The 16,277-nt window shown below is 40.1% G+C and overlaps 1 long non-coding RNA gene and 1 pseudogene across 2 annotated transcripts; one reads left to right on the top strand and one right to left on the bottom strand.

The window, feature by feature from the left end:
* Positions 1-3,930, top strand: part of LOC120293153 — a 40,747-nt pseudogene extending 36,817 nt beyond the window's left edge.
* Positions 3,931-6,240: 2,310 nt separating this feature from the next.
* Positions 6,241-7,443, bottom strand: LOC104430832. 2 transcript variants are annotated; one of them, XR_005549880.1, is made up of 2 exons: positions 6,753-7,443; positions 6,241-6,585 (listed from the first exon to the last, which is right to left on the bottom strand). It is a non-coding gene; the product is annotated as an uncharacterized LOC104430832 (long non-coding RNA). The 2 variants fall into 2 exon arrangements; XR_005549879.1 differs by having other exon boundaries at positions 6,241-6,581.
* Between the last annotated feature and the right edge of the window lie 8,834 nt (positions 7,444-16,277).

Raw genomic sequence — 16,277 nt, 5'->3', positions numbered from 1 at the left:
CCTTCATCTAGCCCCCGCAGGTTGTATGCCTGCTATGATTGCTTAGCATTGATAATACAGGGGCTGTTGCATCCTCTGATGGGTCTGCACTGGCAAAGATTGGTTCTACCGTGAGTTTTTCCCCTTTTCAGTCTCGTGTAGATGTGATGCATATGCTGACGTACTCCTGCAGTTCAGCATGTTCAAAGTAATCGCATATTTATGTACTCATAGCTGAACCAACATATAGTTTCTATCTCTTCCTTTTTATTTGTTTTGATGTTTACCTTTTGCACACGTTTGAATCATTTAAGGTGGACATAAATCGTTATTCTTGTGAAGTTTATAGGGTTTGCTCTTTTATGAGTACATTTAATTAAAACATACGGAATCATATTTTCCACAGACAATGTTTTTTTTGGTAAAGATCCACAGACAATGTTGGCTGCTATAAAAATGGAAGTCATGACTCCTCCTGTCGATTCGCCTGAAGATGGCAGTATAGGTAAGCAGCCAACAATCACTTTTCTTTTTTCTAGGGTTTCTTTGACGCTGGCATGTGACTTTGTATTATTTTCAGCAGTTGAGCTTCATATGCCCCCTATATGCTCTCCAGTCGTGAGGCCAGGTAGGCCTACTGAGGTAGCACCAGTGATATCGAAGCAACTTTTTGACTCTTTATTAAGGCATGTGAAATTGGTAAAGTTCCATTTTTTTTTTTTTTTTCAGCTTGCTTGACTTCTTGAATCTTTTATTTTTCTCCCGTTGCTTCAGCGGAAGGGTGATATGCTATTAACAATACCTTGTTGTATTTCCATCTGTATATTTGTGGGCATCTTGCTAATGTATATGAGAGGCATAAAATTCTGAACCGTGTGCCTGTGACTATTTTGACTGAACTTTTTGATTGTTTTCAGTATGGAAAATTCCATTGGGTCTACTAAATAGGCAAGTAATGTCACTCTTTGGTTGAAGCAAAATTTCAGGAAGTCACTTGATCATGTAGCAATAAGTCTATACAGATTATATGGAGTAGCACCAATCTTGCCCCTGTAAAGCCTGCTGCTAACTCTCAAATAAACAAAGTGGGATAACTCTTTGGAAAGTTTACTGAAAGCCACAGAAGTTAAGAGGGTTTGCTGTCACTTAGACTTGTATTCGGGATAGAGATTATATGAAGAGTAAACTTGCTCTTGGTTACAGGAAAACATCGATTTTTCTTTGCTCTGGCTTTCCTAGCATGTTTCCAAGCATTCAAATTCAAATGCTAGTTTGTTTCCTGAAGGGAAGGGGGAGGAAAGACCATTCACTTTTTCAGTGTAACCTACACTTCATGGAGATATTGGCTCTGCACAGCTTCAATTTAGTTGCAGATACCTTGCAAGTACGCTTGGAATGGTTCCTATAGGTTCTACCAAGTCCAGATCCCCATATATTCCCTTACGATCAATTTGTGTCACAAAATAACCCATAGGTTCAAAGGTAGTAGCTTATCATTGAAGGATGCTGTTATAGTTAATACTACATACCTTACTAAATTGGTCAGAAGGTTTCTCTCAAGTCCATGATTATCGCTTTCTTGTCTTCCTTTGGCACTGGTCATTGTGTCATTTAATTCTCGGACAATTATTTTGCAGTTTCTTAAAACAATTTTATGTTTTAATACCTTCTTGGGTCATGTGCTGGTTAATATTCATATGCTGGAATCAGTAATCATTTGGTTATTGCAGCTCTGGGATGATTGATCTGAAGGAGCTATCCCTGATCAAAGGAAAAGCAGCTTGGATGGTGTACCTGGTAATACTTCATGCCAGATGTTATGATGCATAATTTAGGATAGAGTGCAGGGTTTTCCTTTTAGCTGCATTAATCTTTGGACCTTGTGACTGGGGGCAACTTTTTGCTGGGAGAACTACTTCAATAAATACCATACATGTTGGCTCAAAATGTTCTTGCTTACATTTATTTTTCATGTGTTGCAGGATATATATTGTCTTGATGCTGATGGAGCTCTTTTTGATGCTGCTTTGCTTTCAGCGGTTGCTGCATTTTCTCCTTGTAAGAGCCTATTCTACCAATTGGTTGATGACTTTTGTGAGTTGATATAAAATGGATCTTCAATATATTACATCTTATGGTCATGCTTCAAATTGCAGTTGTCTATGATTGCAAAAGATGTGTGACTTGCTTATGAATGTCGGATAGCTCTAGCTTAATAAATTCTTAAGGTGATTTGTTTATGAATGGACTTTAGCTCAACCGATTTGCATTTCAAATAAATATTTGCTATGAGCTGCTGACAGAGAAAAGCAATATGAATCACCTAAGGCAGGAAGAGTCGTAATTATCCCACATACCTTTGCTAAAGTCTGTGGTGATCGACAAAATCTTCCTTTGTGCTCTTAGCCTGATTTTGAATCTGACCGGGAAAGCCATTGACGTTAAACATTTCATGGTTTCTCATTTTTCTACCAATAAAGGAAGACCCAGTTGAATAATCCTCTATTCTTCAATGAGATAGATAAGAGCACCAGTCTTATACAAACTAACTGCTCATGCAATCTCTTAAGAAGTTAAAGGGCTTCATTGAAAATTTGAGAAGTTTTGTGATTCTATTGAACATAGTCCTAGATGTTTGGATTTCCAGTGAAATAATTCAGGTTGAAACTTATGATTTAAGGAAGATCTAGCTACTATCAATGATTTTTGATTTGATGAACATTCAAAAGGCTTTTTCGTTTTCTTTTGCTGATCTGTCTTGCCTTGTTCACGCTCTCACTTTTGATATTCTTTGAGTGTGGTACCAAAGATTGCATCCTCATATCGATGCCATGTGTTTCCTTTTCCTCTATTCTTCTGGGGATTTCATGTCACTTCCTAGACGATCACTTGAAAAATTGTGTTGTTTTGGACCTTGTAGTCCATATCCCGGTGGTTTCTTTGAATGATGAAGGAAGAATGGTGATGGTCTCTGAGGAACTTGAGGGTGAAAAGTTGGATAAAGAACCTGTCGACAAAGAGAGGAGAAAGCTCTTGTAGAAAAGCATTCCGTTTCCCTGACTTGCATTCTTCACAGGAACTACATCTTGCCGACCCTACTTTCGAAGAAGAGTCCATAATGGAAACGTTCATGACTGTGGTTTTGAATTTATCTGGTCAACTTGTCTCTCTCTATAAGCCAGGTGGACCAGTTCTTGCACATACATCGGCTATTCAGGTTATTTTCTCCTTGTTCCCATTTCATTTATTTGTTCATTCATTGTTTGAGAATTGTACTTAGAGGCCCCATTTCATGCGATTGGGATCAAATGGTTAATGGCTTTCATACTGTTAGAGTCAACTGCATTCTTGCTCTAACTGTACTCCGGTCAGTTTAATTATGCAAAAGACGGATCTTGAGTTCTTTAACTTGTAGTTGGTTAGTGGACAAGCCCAATGTGGCATGTAGAACATTCCAGAACTCGTGGAAGTTGATAAGCTTCTTTTGCAAACGGTGGTTCAACGGATGACAAGACAATCCGGGGTGCGGGTGTTTTCAAGAGCTAATAGCCTGAAACGTACAAAGTAATGTAGTGCACATTGGATGAGCAACTGTATCTACTTTATATACATGATTATACACATGTTATTTGCCAGGATTAATGGACTTTAGGATGTTGGCAGTTCCTTGGCCCATCTGGTTGATCTTCCATTTTAATGTTTTCATTTCCTTGGTTTTTAAAATGGATCTACTTCTATCCCAGGGAAAGAAAGGGAAAAACTATGTATATGAGGTGTATACCTTTCAATACCTTTCATATAGAAATTGTATCATAGTCCTAATGGTAGTTTTGATGTGATGTATGGGAAATGTCGCTGTGCTTGCAGGAATGCATTGCATTGACCAGGCAAAGAACGAAGGAACTTAAGGAGATAATAGATGAAGCCATTTCCACAATGCAGATTGATTAGAATATGTACGTGTTAGTGACTTTATTCTGGTCAATTGAAGATGAAATGCCCTTCTTGCTAAATCAAAGTTCAAATTAGGCGAGAAGGGTAATTAAATGTGAGAAAATTCATATTTTAGACGTGAAGCGTCGTGTTACGCAATGCATTAATGAACGTGTCAAATGTGAATTTGATTGTAAATATAATTATTTCATGTAATTATCATTGAGATGTTGTAACTCAAAATGCTTTGTATCGTATTATGATAAAAATGAATTGACGGCTTTCAACATTGTGCTCTCGGCACCATAAGCAAATCCTTATTTATAGCGTGGAGGATATGAAAAAGAGAGTAAAAGAACAAATTGAGCTACCGTCGGACTCAAAACAATGTCGTCACTTGCTGCTTGCTCATAGTCATTGTGATTTATTGCCGCCACCGCCATGAGCGAACTTGGCAATTATGCTAGACTTAGTCTTTGGCCATTGGTAGCGCTTCCAAAGTCACCCACCTATATTGGCCCCAAGACTTGGTGCCATCTCCACCACTAGATGCTTGAGCATATTGGTACTGGTTAACCATCGCCGCCGCCACCATTATCACTAAGTTGTGGGCTTTCACACACTCAATACCCTCCCCCCAGTTGGACTCGCTTGGCTCACCCTCTCTCTTCGAGTTAAAGTTCCTTCTGATGATCACCCTCCTTGGTGCTGTTCTCGTACGAATTTGCGATAGTCCATCAACCTCAAATATTGGGTTATACGTATCACATCTCGAGTTCCACACACAGATATAAACAACAATTGCTACATAAATCTTCAAGTCCTACCCAATCTATATGAAATGTAGATATTTTCTTGACCTAAAAAATCCTCCGATCTTCACTATCCGATCTTTGATCCTTGACCTCAAAATCAACTATAATTCTAAGAATTCCGTCACTGATAGGTACAAGGAATAAAAAAGCAACAGATAAACTTCCGCATTCCCAAAATTGTAAACTATTCTGAAGACCATAGTTAATCAAGTCAACTCAAAAGACCCAATTCTTTTTAAAGATTTATACCATAAAAAATCTTAAATTATATGCACTGTTAAAATATAAATTGTATGTGGCAACCCAGAGACAACATTTTGAAAAACAATCCAACCAAAAGAAATTACTAACATTGAGAGAGAACAATCATAACATATATCCACAATGATAAATAAAAAGACTAGATCGAGCAATATGTTTGACATGGTGGCGTGAGAAATTCCCCAGGATATGGGGGGAAACTTGTACTTTGGGTGCTTTGTTGGCCACAGGCAAACTCAATGAAGCTTCACAGAGAGATTCAATTGTTAACTTGGATTCACCGAGAGCCGCATGAGCACCACCCCACAGACATGAGTCATGTCACGTCAAGACCACCCATCCTCGCGGCGCCATCAATCAAGGCCAAGCACCATTGCGAGACCTAATCAGCTTTTGATGGGTCGAGTAGAAACCCAAGTGTGTGAGAGAGATTAAATGGATTTGGAGACTTCGCTATACTAGATTACCCCGATGCATTTTCGTTACATTCTCTCTTTTATTTTCAAAAATATGTCTGTTGCCTGGGTCGGTTATGCTGAGAGGAATTCCTCAAATTTGTTTATCTGATAGTCCGTTACGGATTGGGTCGGAGGCGGTGGTTTCTACGGATCAAGCGGCGCTATTTAATCGTGTTTTCGTGGGGGTTAATGTGGAAGTGGGGGCGGTGGAGGTTTGCGAACCACGTAGTGTTGATTCGTCAACGCGTCGCATTTTTCTTTCTGATTATGTCTGAATTGAGTTCGCTGCTGACGCCTTTTGATTGTGGTCATGTTCTTGTGGTTTGGAACGATTTGAATGAAATTAGTGATAAAATGTGAAGCCAGATCAAGAACTTCATCAACATAAGCGTGCGAGACACCTTTGACTGTCAGAAAGATGTCTACTATCAATCTTTGTTTCATCTGAAGTCAATTGCCATAGTCTGGATTGAAGAAAAGGTCGACAACATGGGGAGGAGACAGCTGCAGGGCACACAACAAATGCAAGGCATTTTACAGTGAATGCAACCTTAAGACAACTTTGTGCAAGAAATGTCATAGTCATTCATTTCACACATCGAATGACGATCTTGATATATTTCTTACATAGCATCATTTGAAAGCCAAAAGATATCTCGGCAACCACTATTTCAGCTAAAGCTACGTTTCTTCACTTAAAAAGCTTATCTGTTCTACACCTTTTGTAAATAAATTTCACCATCACAGTGGCCATAAAAGAATTTCAGTTTAGAAACCGGACATGAAGATGGCCATCAAAATAACGGCCTCAAGCCAATACAAAAACAGAGCCAGAAGATCTGCATTTCAAATTTCAATGTGACAACAAGGAGATCTAAGGGCAAAAATCAAAATGAAGGTGAAAGTACCTGTATAATTGGGACAAGTGCCGGTTCAACGGCCCAAGCTTCAGGATAAGAAAACATTTCACTAGATGCCTGCCATGGCTCAGCTACTAATGCTGAAGGATCCACCAAAGCAGGCTCAGTACTTACCCAGCATATCTAACAACAACCTAGCTTGCATGTCTAGTGCCACTGCCCTGACCTCTTGAGCATTTGTACCTTCCAAAAGCTGACATATTATACGGTCAAGACTGCCTGTGAAGAACAAGTTCTGTTAACCAGGAGGGGAGACAATCTTTCGGCAACTTATCATACATAGATGATACAAAGCAAATGGGAATGTCAGCTTAACAATGCTCCCCCCTCTTCTCAAGAATATGAGAAGCACAAGAACTTCATAAATTCAAAAAGAAGCATATTACCTTGTGAACGGCTCAAAATAAGACGAATTTGTTTCCCTCTCTCGATTTGTGCTAGCTTTTCAATGGGAACACCTACTACCATTGTAATTTCCTACAAAAAAATCCTACAAGCTTGTGTTCTAATCATCAGTAACCGTTAACAGAACCACTAATCAGAATAGTACCATACCTCTTACAAGTGTTTGATTTTTTTCTCAATCAAAGGAAAAGAGAATCACCTCAGACATGGTATCAAAATGAGCAATTGAAATTGATACAATTTACCCTTCACATGTTTTTGTTCTTTGGGTATTGACATTTCCTATCAAGAATAACAATGAAGCATGTTAGGAAACTTTTATGAAGGGTATATGCATGATATGCATGACATAAATCACCTAAAGTGAGAGGATTGCTTGAAAAACGCCTCCATGGCCTTGATTTTATTTATGAAAAACATGTCTTTATTGCATATGATAATCCACAAAGTTCAATTCTTGCTCTTTTTAAATGCTCTTCTCAAAGAGACATTTAAGCAGCAAGGAGCTTAAAAAATTTAAATATGGATCATTCCATGTGTTTCTTTTAAAGTTATCTTGAAGAACTTGCTTTGAAAGGAGAGGAGTACTCCCTATTCCACATTTGAGGATATTGTTCCTTGAATGCTTTGCCTCATTATTGCAAGGAAAATATTGGGCATGTTATTTCCAAACTTGACCAGAAATCATTTAGGATCACACAACCAAAGAAGAAGATGGAGGAAGAGAGACAGCGACGGGAGAGAGAAGGAAGAAGAGAGAAAACGGTTTCTCTTTTTCTCTCTCACTCTCTCTCTCTCTTAGTCAGCCACACGTGGCTGGGCAATTCCCGAGCTGTCATCTACCCATTACTTCTAGCCCAAAACTACCCTTCTAGAAGCCTTTAGATAGGCCAAAATGTGGGGTACGTGTGGCATACGAATTTGCTAGGTTTTCTTCCAATTGGGCCTTAATTCCTCTTGAATTAAATCAAATTGGCCCCATTAATTTATGCAACACCTCATCATTCCAATTGGTATTTTTCCTCTACCAATGTAGCCCCACTTGCATCTCAATTTCACAATCCTTGACTTCAACCAACAAAAGCGTCCTATTATCCAAATAAAATTAGAACTCAAAAATCTAGATCTCACACTAATTATATGGGTAAAAAGGTGGATAAGTGGACTTCAGGAGATGAGCAGCGGTGGAAAGATTTACTCATCTCGGTAGAGTAGAGGTAGACTATGAAGTCGAGTGGAAAAGGCGAGGACGTGCCTTACTCATTTGTCCAGCTGGGCTGAAATATTGATCGGAGATAGTCGACGGTTAAAATAGCTTGCATAAAGATTTCACTCTCAATGGACATCGGGAAGTCCGCTTGGAGGCTACACATTACTGGCTGTCTAGGGGCTTGATGCAGATCAACCAACGCCACCGGAGAAATGTAAACTTGGGGAAGCTACGCTTGAGCTAGTGCAAAAGCCAAGAAGGTGGGCTCGTCATGGGGGTGGTGATGAGGGTGGACTTGCAGCCTCTAATGGCAAAGGGTTTGGCCATGTCGATCATTGGGGATTATGTGGCCCGGAGCCATGAGAAGGAAGAATTAAATGTGAAGCTGTTGGTTTTCACTACCCATTTGTCCTCCCATGAGAGTTTCGTAACCGGAACGGATTCAGAACGGCTGGTGAAGCCCAAGAAAGGCTTGGCTGTGGTGTTTACATTTGAAGGGATAAGTACACTAGAAGTGCTAAACGTTGTGTATGGCGCAAACTTTAGTGTCAAAAGTTTTCGTCGGCTCACTTAAGTGCTAAATCGGAGAAAACGATCACTTTTTGTCAACGGTGAGAAATTCTGGCCAAACTGGAGTGGAATATGAACGTCTTCCCACCAAGAGTACATAATCTTTGCATCAAGGACGCAAGTTATAGGCCAATCAAGAAAAAAAGTAATCTACTTGTCGAGTTCGCGGAGACGTCATGCATGACCAAATTGCATGATGGGGCCTCCCATCAGAATTGCTCAAGGGACATTCAATTTGGAAGAGTTTCATTACTTTCTCGGCAAGGAAATGTCGCTTCGGAATTAAGATAACGAGATGCAAACACCTTAGGTGCGAAACTTGATACGAGTAAATACATAGTGCCAAAATTGCCAGACACACTTAAGTGTCACTTTTTTTGAAAATTGGATACTTAAGTGCCAACTCAAAGGAAACTTTCCGTAAACTGACAGTGCCTCATTATTAATCCGGTCTACAGACTTGCCAGAATGTCCACTAACATCCTTTATCCCAAACGACGTTGTTTCACCTCCAAATTTTATTTTAGTATAAATATTAATTAAATTAAATTGAAAAACTAAATTAAGAAAAAGAAGAAGAGGGAATTAGATTTGGGCCGGGAGGTTTCGCCACCGCCGCCTCACCCCAACCAAAGGCAAACCGTTGGCCCCTTGGGTGAGGGCTTCCACGGACCCCTCACCCGATCTGGATGAGGGTCGTGACCCCTTGTTGCAAATTTGAGCAAGCCCTCACCGGTAATCGGCCAAGGTTGCCGACCACTAGGCGAGGCCCGACAACTCCGACAATCTCTGCCCCACCATCACACCCTTTATGGCATAGTGGAGTGGTAGCAACGAAGTCCTTCATGGCCCCATATCTAATTCCCTTCTTATTTAGTTTTTTAAATTTTATTTTAATTAATATTTATATAAAAATCAATTTTGGACTAAAACGACATTGTTTAGGGTTTATCTAGCTACATCAACATCATAATGAATAATTTTTTTATAAGATTCGCCACATTAGTTAAAAATTTCACCGAAAATAGCCACATCAATTGTTTGGCCGAAATTTTCGCCATTGACACTTAAGTATTTGTTTATTCTCCTATTTTAATATTTAAGTGTACATTTGGGAAGTTTTACAACTTATAGCACTTAGGATGTATTTCTTTTCTTGTATACAAAATATGTGGTCAATGAAGCTTGAAACATTTTATGTCTCCATCCAACTCGTAGCTGAAAACACGGCGTCAATGCCCCAACTATTATATGATGCTCATTTTAAAGATGAAATTTTTCAAACCATTATATATGTGCTGCAAACTTTGAAAAACCGATCATTTAAATGACTCCGATGATTTTAATTTGCCCATAAATTTGATGTGGCTTGCTGAGTCACTTAAATGGGCATTTTAAAGAAGTTTTTGTACTAAAGAGGTCATTTATAAAATTTTATGATTAGATTGATTATTTAAATTTTTTTGCTCTATAATTTATAAAATTAGAAATTGACAAATGGCGACATGAGCGAAGCAAAAAATCATAGCAAATATTGTAACTCGCCATTAATTATCTTTTTTTCTTCTTCTTTTTTTCGGGGTCCAAGGAGCAAAATTGTGGAACAAGCATCATCTCCAAATAGTCTCATTTAAAATCACAAAACCTATTTATTCTAAAAACATGAGAAGTGAAATTTTCTCCACCTCTCGTAATTTCGCATTTGTATCTTCGCCGTCCTTGCTCTGTTTTGAGATTGAACAATAGAGCTAAGGACTTGGGAAAATGGACTGCTTTCTTTGATCAACTATGAGGATTAATGCAAGGGAAAATTTGGGAACCACTTAATCAAACCTCAAGTAATGAAAATTGGATAGATTCCTTGACGTTGTTCATACATAAATTATGCACCACTATTTTCAAATATTTTATAGAAAATTTCAAACCGATCATTTTAATGCCAAAACATTATATGAACAATTTAGTGCCCAAGCTATTTGGTCTGTCGCTCCAACTTTTTCGTCCTCGGAATCGCTTAACTAATGCCATTTCTAAGATAACTTCTGATTCATTGTTAGTAAGTGTCACATGTGGGTATTTCATCCAATTATGAGTCCTAAAGTGGATTGTCCAAGAAGTGTCCATGTGATATTTTTAAGTTGAATATGATCCCAGAGCGTGTGACCTACCCATCTATCTAGGGAAATGAATCACAACATAGACTATATGAATAAATCAGAGGCACCATCAAAAAGGGTAAGAAGGAATAATAATGCACAAAGTAACCCAATACGAGTCAAGCAAAAACATTCACTGTCACACCCCAATCCTCGAGCGTGTACCCATCCCTACATGGCCGATTAATATCAACGTCCCAAGACGCATCACCAACCCATTTTTTATACGCATACGGAAGCTGATAAACAATCCCCTGACAATAACACGATAGGATAGAAAAGTAGGGTAATAATTTTTCAAAACCAAACCACAATCACACTTATATATACATAGCAAACTATGTCATATATAATACAAGTTGGTCTATTTATAACGTCTACAAAACAGGGGGGGTTTTCAAAACAGCTACAGTTCCTCGTCCTCCTCTTCATCATCCGCCACGATTTCACCTTCCTCTACACTCCAACTGGAGCCTTTAGCAGATTGCACCGGGGACTTTAGTACTGCAAGAGTCGGGTCTAATGCGTCAACGATTGAGCCTTGAGGAGGATCAGCTGTGCTCTTCCCAAAAGCGACCTCCAGAGCATACAGAGGAATCTTAAACTCCGGAATAAGACCCTCTCTCTGGCCATCTTGAGCCTAGCAGTATCACGATATGTATTGATGGGGCACTTTGTGATTGAGACCCGCATCAACCCAGACTATGAACCTTACCAGCTTATAGTCCCAACCCCTGGGGCCCTGATTCATCGGAATATAAGATGTCTACTCTGTCACTTTCTTTGGTTATCCAAAAAACTCAGGAGCTGCCATCTAAGGACCTGAAATGTTATCCCACAATGGGGTGAGACGACGTCTCAGCAAGGTCTACCCCCTAAGACCTGACTATGAAGAAAATACAATCTAAGGCTGCATAAACACAAACATGAGTCGGAGGTCTTACCTTTGCCTCTGTTCCTTCCTGCAAGTCAGTCTATCTTGTAGATACACAAATCACATCAACCAATCAATTCAATCAATTGGATCGAACTATCGATCAATCGACTCAGTCAATTACATGTCATCATGACCTCCCCTCGGTCGGCCAAATCAATACTATCTAATAAGTCCAACCACCTTGTGGACAGCTTGCTTTAAGCTGAAAAAGTAGATAGTATAGCTCGCAAACTAAGCTGATAAATAGTATTCTGCTCGCAATCTAAGCTAACATATCAAAGCCCATAAGTTAATATAGTATACTAATAATGCTCCCTCTAAGCTGATAATAATATAGCTAGCAAACTAAGCTGATAAGGTATACTGCTCACAATCTAAGCTGACATATCGCCCGTAGGCTAATATAGTATATCGGTATACTGCTCGCAATCTAAGCTGACATATTGCCCATAGGCTGAAGTATACATCCCTAACCATCTATTCAATTCAACATTTTTATCATATCCGATAAAAATACTCGTGTGTGGGTACATGATTGGCTTTAGCCAAAATACAATATTTTCACTTTTGAACATCCCACTATTTCTAGTAGTCTCAAAATAGATTTTTGGCGCTGTAGACCGACGTCCGGTCATTTTCCAATTAATTACTGAAATTAAATAAATTTGGGAATAAATTCCTAAAATACAAGTCACCCACAATCAGCACAATTTAAAGCTCAATAAAATAAAGAGATCACACCATTGCAATCAGCATAAAATTCCGATCACTGACTATCCCAGTCTAATTTGCATAAAATAATTAATTAAATAATTACGGAAAATAATAAATAAATGCCAATAAATGCAACTTAGGCCCGTAAAGCCTAATTGGAAGTCGAGACGGGCCCGGAAAATTACCGAACCACTCTAGTTAAATACTAGAGCTTGTCTAGGCTCTAACTACACTACTCTAACCACCTAACATGCAATAACAAGTAATTAAATTGCTAATCTAATTCAACTATCCACCTAAACCATGCTTAGTCCAAACTAATTAACCCTTAAACGTCATTAACTTACTAAGTAAGGATTAGTGAGTTAAACTCACTTGTTTCGACGATCCGCTTGGATCAAACTGACGGGGACGTGGAGGAGCTCAACTAAGTCCAAAGCGGGACCAACTTTCGGGGTTTGGAAAGCCTTGAAAATGGGCCTAAGAGTAAGCGGAAACCTACATGGACTAGTTCGATTTTGATCTTGGCCGAGAAAGGGGCTAAATGGGCTGGCTTGGGACGGAAACCGGTAGGGAAGACTGGCGGAGGCTTAGATGGGCAGTTGGGGAGGTTGATGGCATCACACGACGGCTGGGACAGCTTTGGCAGCTTCCACGACAACCAGAGAAGGCGAGGAGCAGCGGCTGGACGGCGGGGACTCGCGGGTGAGTAGCGGCGAGGCGACGGCGTGCAGTGGTGGCGTGCGGTTGATCCAGCGATCCGACGGGGGGGGAGGCGCTGGATCTCTTCTATGAACTACCGCTAAGCTTCAAATGGCACAAATGGAGAGGGAGAAGGGTTGGTCGACCGGATGAGGAGGGAAGGAGGAGATGAGGGAGCAAGAGGGACCATTTAGCCTTATTTTCTCTTAAATTGTCCCCTTGAGGGCTCCACCACACCAAGCTGGCTTCCTCTGCAAGTTTTCAGCCTCCAAGCTTCCTTAGAAGCCTAGGGAAAGGTCCAAAATATCGAGTCCATGGGGTGTTACGAATTTGCATAGGTTTTCCTCCAATTGGACACCAAATGCTTCTCAAATCAACATCAATCGGCCTCTATAAAATCAATTGTCGAACCCTCAATTAAATTGGTATTTTTTTCCCACCAATATAACTCACTTGCATCCCAATTGCGCGATCAAAAATGGTCCTCCGAACTTTCTAAACAAAACGACCATACCTTGACGACTTTTTCCCAAAAAGTCTTAGTTTGTAGAAAGATTTTTGGAGATTGAGTCGACGTTCTTAAAATGATTTATGACACGACAGAATATTCAATTTCTGAAATCAGATTCAAATTCGCGGTTAATTTTACTTTGCCGCGTTTTTAGCGTGACCTAGGCTATTGGGTAGCTTTTAGAAATTTTTAGTGCAAATGACCCGTGGTCAATTTTCTTCCAATCACAATGAATCTGTTTGACACATTGGCGACTCTCAGTTGTCGTGAAAATCTCGAGGATTCAAATATGGATACAGGGTACCAAAACAACAGAAAAATCAGTCTAGTGTCGATTGACAAAAATTTCTCAATTTGCTCAAATCACCCACGTTTAACCACACATCTCAGTCGAACCGACTTATCTCTGATCTCTAAGCGATTTTTAATTGTGCCGTAATGATCTCTACAGATGAGCAGGGTCGAGAAGTCGATTCCCGATCGAATCCTCAACTCTATTGCATTAAAATTCCTTAATGACTTCTCCAAATAATCTAGTTATCTTAGGAGTGATCAGCTCCAAGAATAACACTATAGGCACGTCGATGAAAAGCCTGATTAATTTAATTGAAAGCAAAATGAAATTTCAGGATGTCATTACTCTTCCCCTCTTATAAAAATTTCGTTCTCGAAATTTAAAACATTACAATACTTAAGCAAAAATGTGAGGGTACAATTGTCTCATCGACTCTTCACTCTTCAAGGTTGCTCCTTCAGTGCCGTGGTGTTGCCAGACCACTTTGACCAACGGGATGGTCTTTGTATGCAGAATTTGTTCCTTTCGATCCATAATCTGAACCGGGCTTTCAACGTACAACACTCGGTCGTCCACATCCAATTCCTCGAAATTAAGCACGTGGGTCGGGTCAGGCTCATACTTCCTCAACATCGACACGTGAAAGACATTGTGCACTTGCGCCAATCTTGGCGGCAACGAAAGACGATACGCTAAGATCCCTATTCTCTCAAGAATTTCAAACAGACCTACGTACCTCGGATTCAGTTTTCCTTTCTTACCAAAGCGCAAAGTTTCCTTCATTGGTGACACATTCAGAAAAACGTGATCACCAACTTGGAATTCCAAAGACCTCCAGTGCTTATCTGCGTAACTCTTCTGTCGACTCTAAGTGGTCTTTAATTTGCTTCTGATCATTGCAATTGCATCCACTGACTGCTGAACCAACTCTGGGCCTGTAATTATTCTTTCCCCGACTTTATTCCAACAAACCGATGTTTCTCACACTCGCCATACAACGCTCAAAAGGTGCCATTTGAATGCTTTGCTGATAACTGTTGTTGTAGGCAAATTCGACCAGATGAAGCTGTTCTTCTCAACTTCCCTTGAAATCTATCACGCAAGCTCGCAACATGTCCTCGAGGGTTTGAATTGTCCTCTCAGACCGGCCATTTGTCTGAGGATGATATGCCATACTGTACTGCAGCTTCGTACCTAAAGCACTTTGCAAGCTTTTCCAAAAAGCAGCTGTGAATCTCGGGTCTCGATCTGAAGTTATTGTCACCGGCACTCCATACAAACGAACTATTTGACACACGTACAACTCAGCGTGCCTATCCAAACTGAGGTCCTTTCGTACTACAATGAAGTGAGCCGACTTCGTTAATTTGTCGACCACTACCCAAATAGAATCATTAGCTCTCTTACTCCTTGGTAGTCCAGTCACGAAATTCATTGTGATATGCTCCCATTTCCACTCTGGGATCTCGAGAGATTGCAGAAGTCCTCCCGGCTTGCAATGCTGAGCTTTAACTTGTTGACACGTCAAACACTTGGCGACAAGCTTGGCGATATCCGCTTCATACCAGACCACCAATAGTATTGACACAGATTCTAATACATCTTGGTACTACCAGGATGAATGCTATAACTGCTACGATGTACTTCTGATAAAATATCCTCTCTAAGCTCCACATCATCGGGTACAACTAATCGCCCTCGGAATCTCGCGTTCCGTCATAAAAAATCTAAAATTTATCATTTCTCTTACCAGTATCCTCTTGCAAAATCTTCTAAACATCTGGGTTTGTCGGTTGAAGTAACTTGATTTTGATCTGAACATTCGGCTCGATTCTGAGGGTGGCTATAAGATTCAAAAGGTGGCCTACCTCAAACTTGAACACCGAATCTCAAGCTCTCTCGATTAAATTCCACTCTTTCACTAGCAGATGAGCGACTGAAGATTTCCGGCTCAAAGCGTCGGCAACCTTGTTCGCCTTCCCCGGGTGATATAGCATATCACACTCATAATCCTTCAAAAGCTCCATCCATCGGCGTTGCCTCATATTCAACTCATTCTAAGAGAATACATACTTGAGACTTTGATGGTTCGTGAAGATCTGGAATCTTTCTCCACACAAGTAATGTCTCCAAATATTCAATGCAAAAATGATAGCTGCGAGTTCCAAGTCATGTGTCGGGTAGTTCTGCTCATGAGGCCTCAACTGACGGGAGGCGTATGCAACAACCTTACCATGTTGCATCAGCATGTAACCCAATCCTTTGAATGACGCATCACTGTAAATCTCGTATCCTCCAAGATCAGATGGAATGGTTAGCACAGGTGCGGTAGTCAGCTTCTGCTTAAGTTCTTGGAAATTACACTCGCACTTGTCTGTCTACACGAATTTCTCTTCTTTCTTCAAGAATCT

Source organism: Eucalyptus grandis, chromosome 1, assembly GCF_016545825.1.
Source record: "Eucalyptus grandis isolate ANBG69807.140 chromosome 1, ASM1654582v1, whole genome shotgun sequence".
NCBI classification, from domain to species: domain Eukaryota; kingdom Viridiplantae; phylum Streptophyta; class Magnoliopsida; order Myrtales; family Myrtaceae; genus Eucalyptus; species Eucalyptus grandis.
The sequence above is the reverse complement of the archived record's forward strand: the minus strand, read 5'-3'. Positions and strand labels throughout refer to the sequence as shown.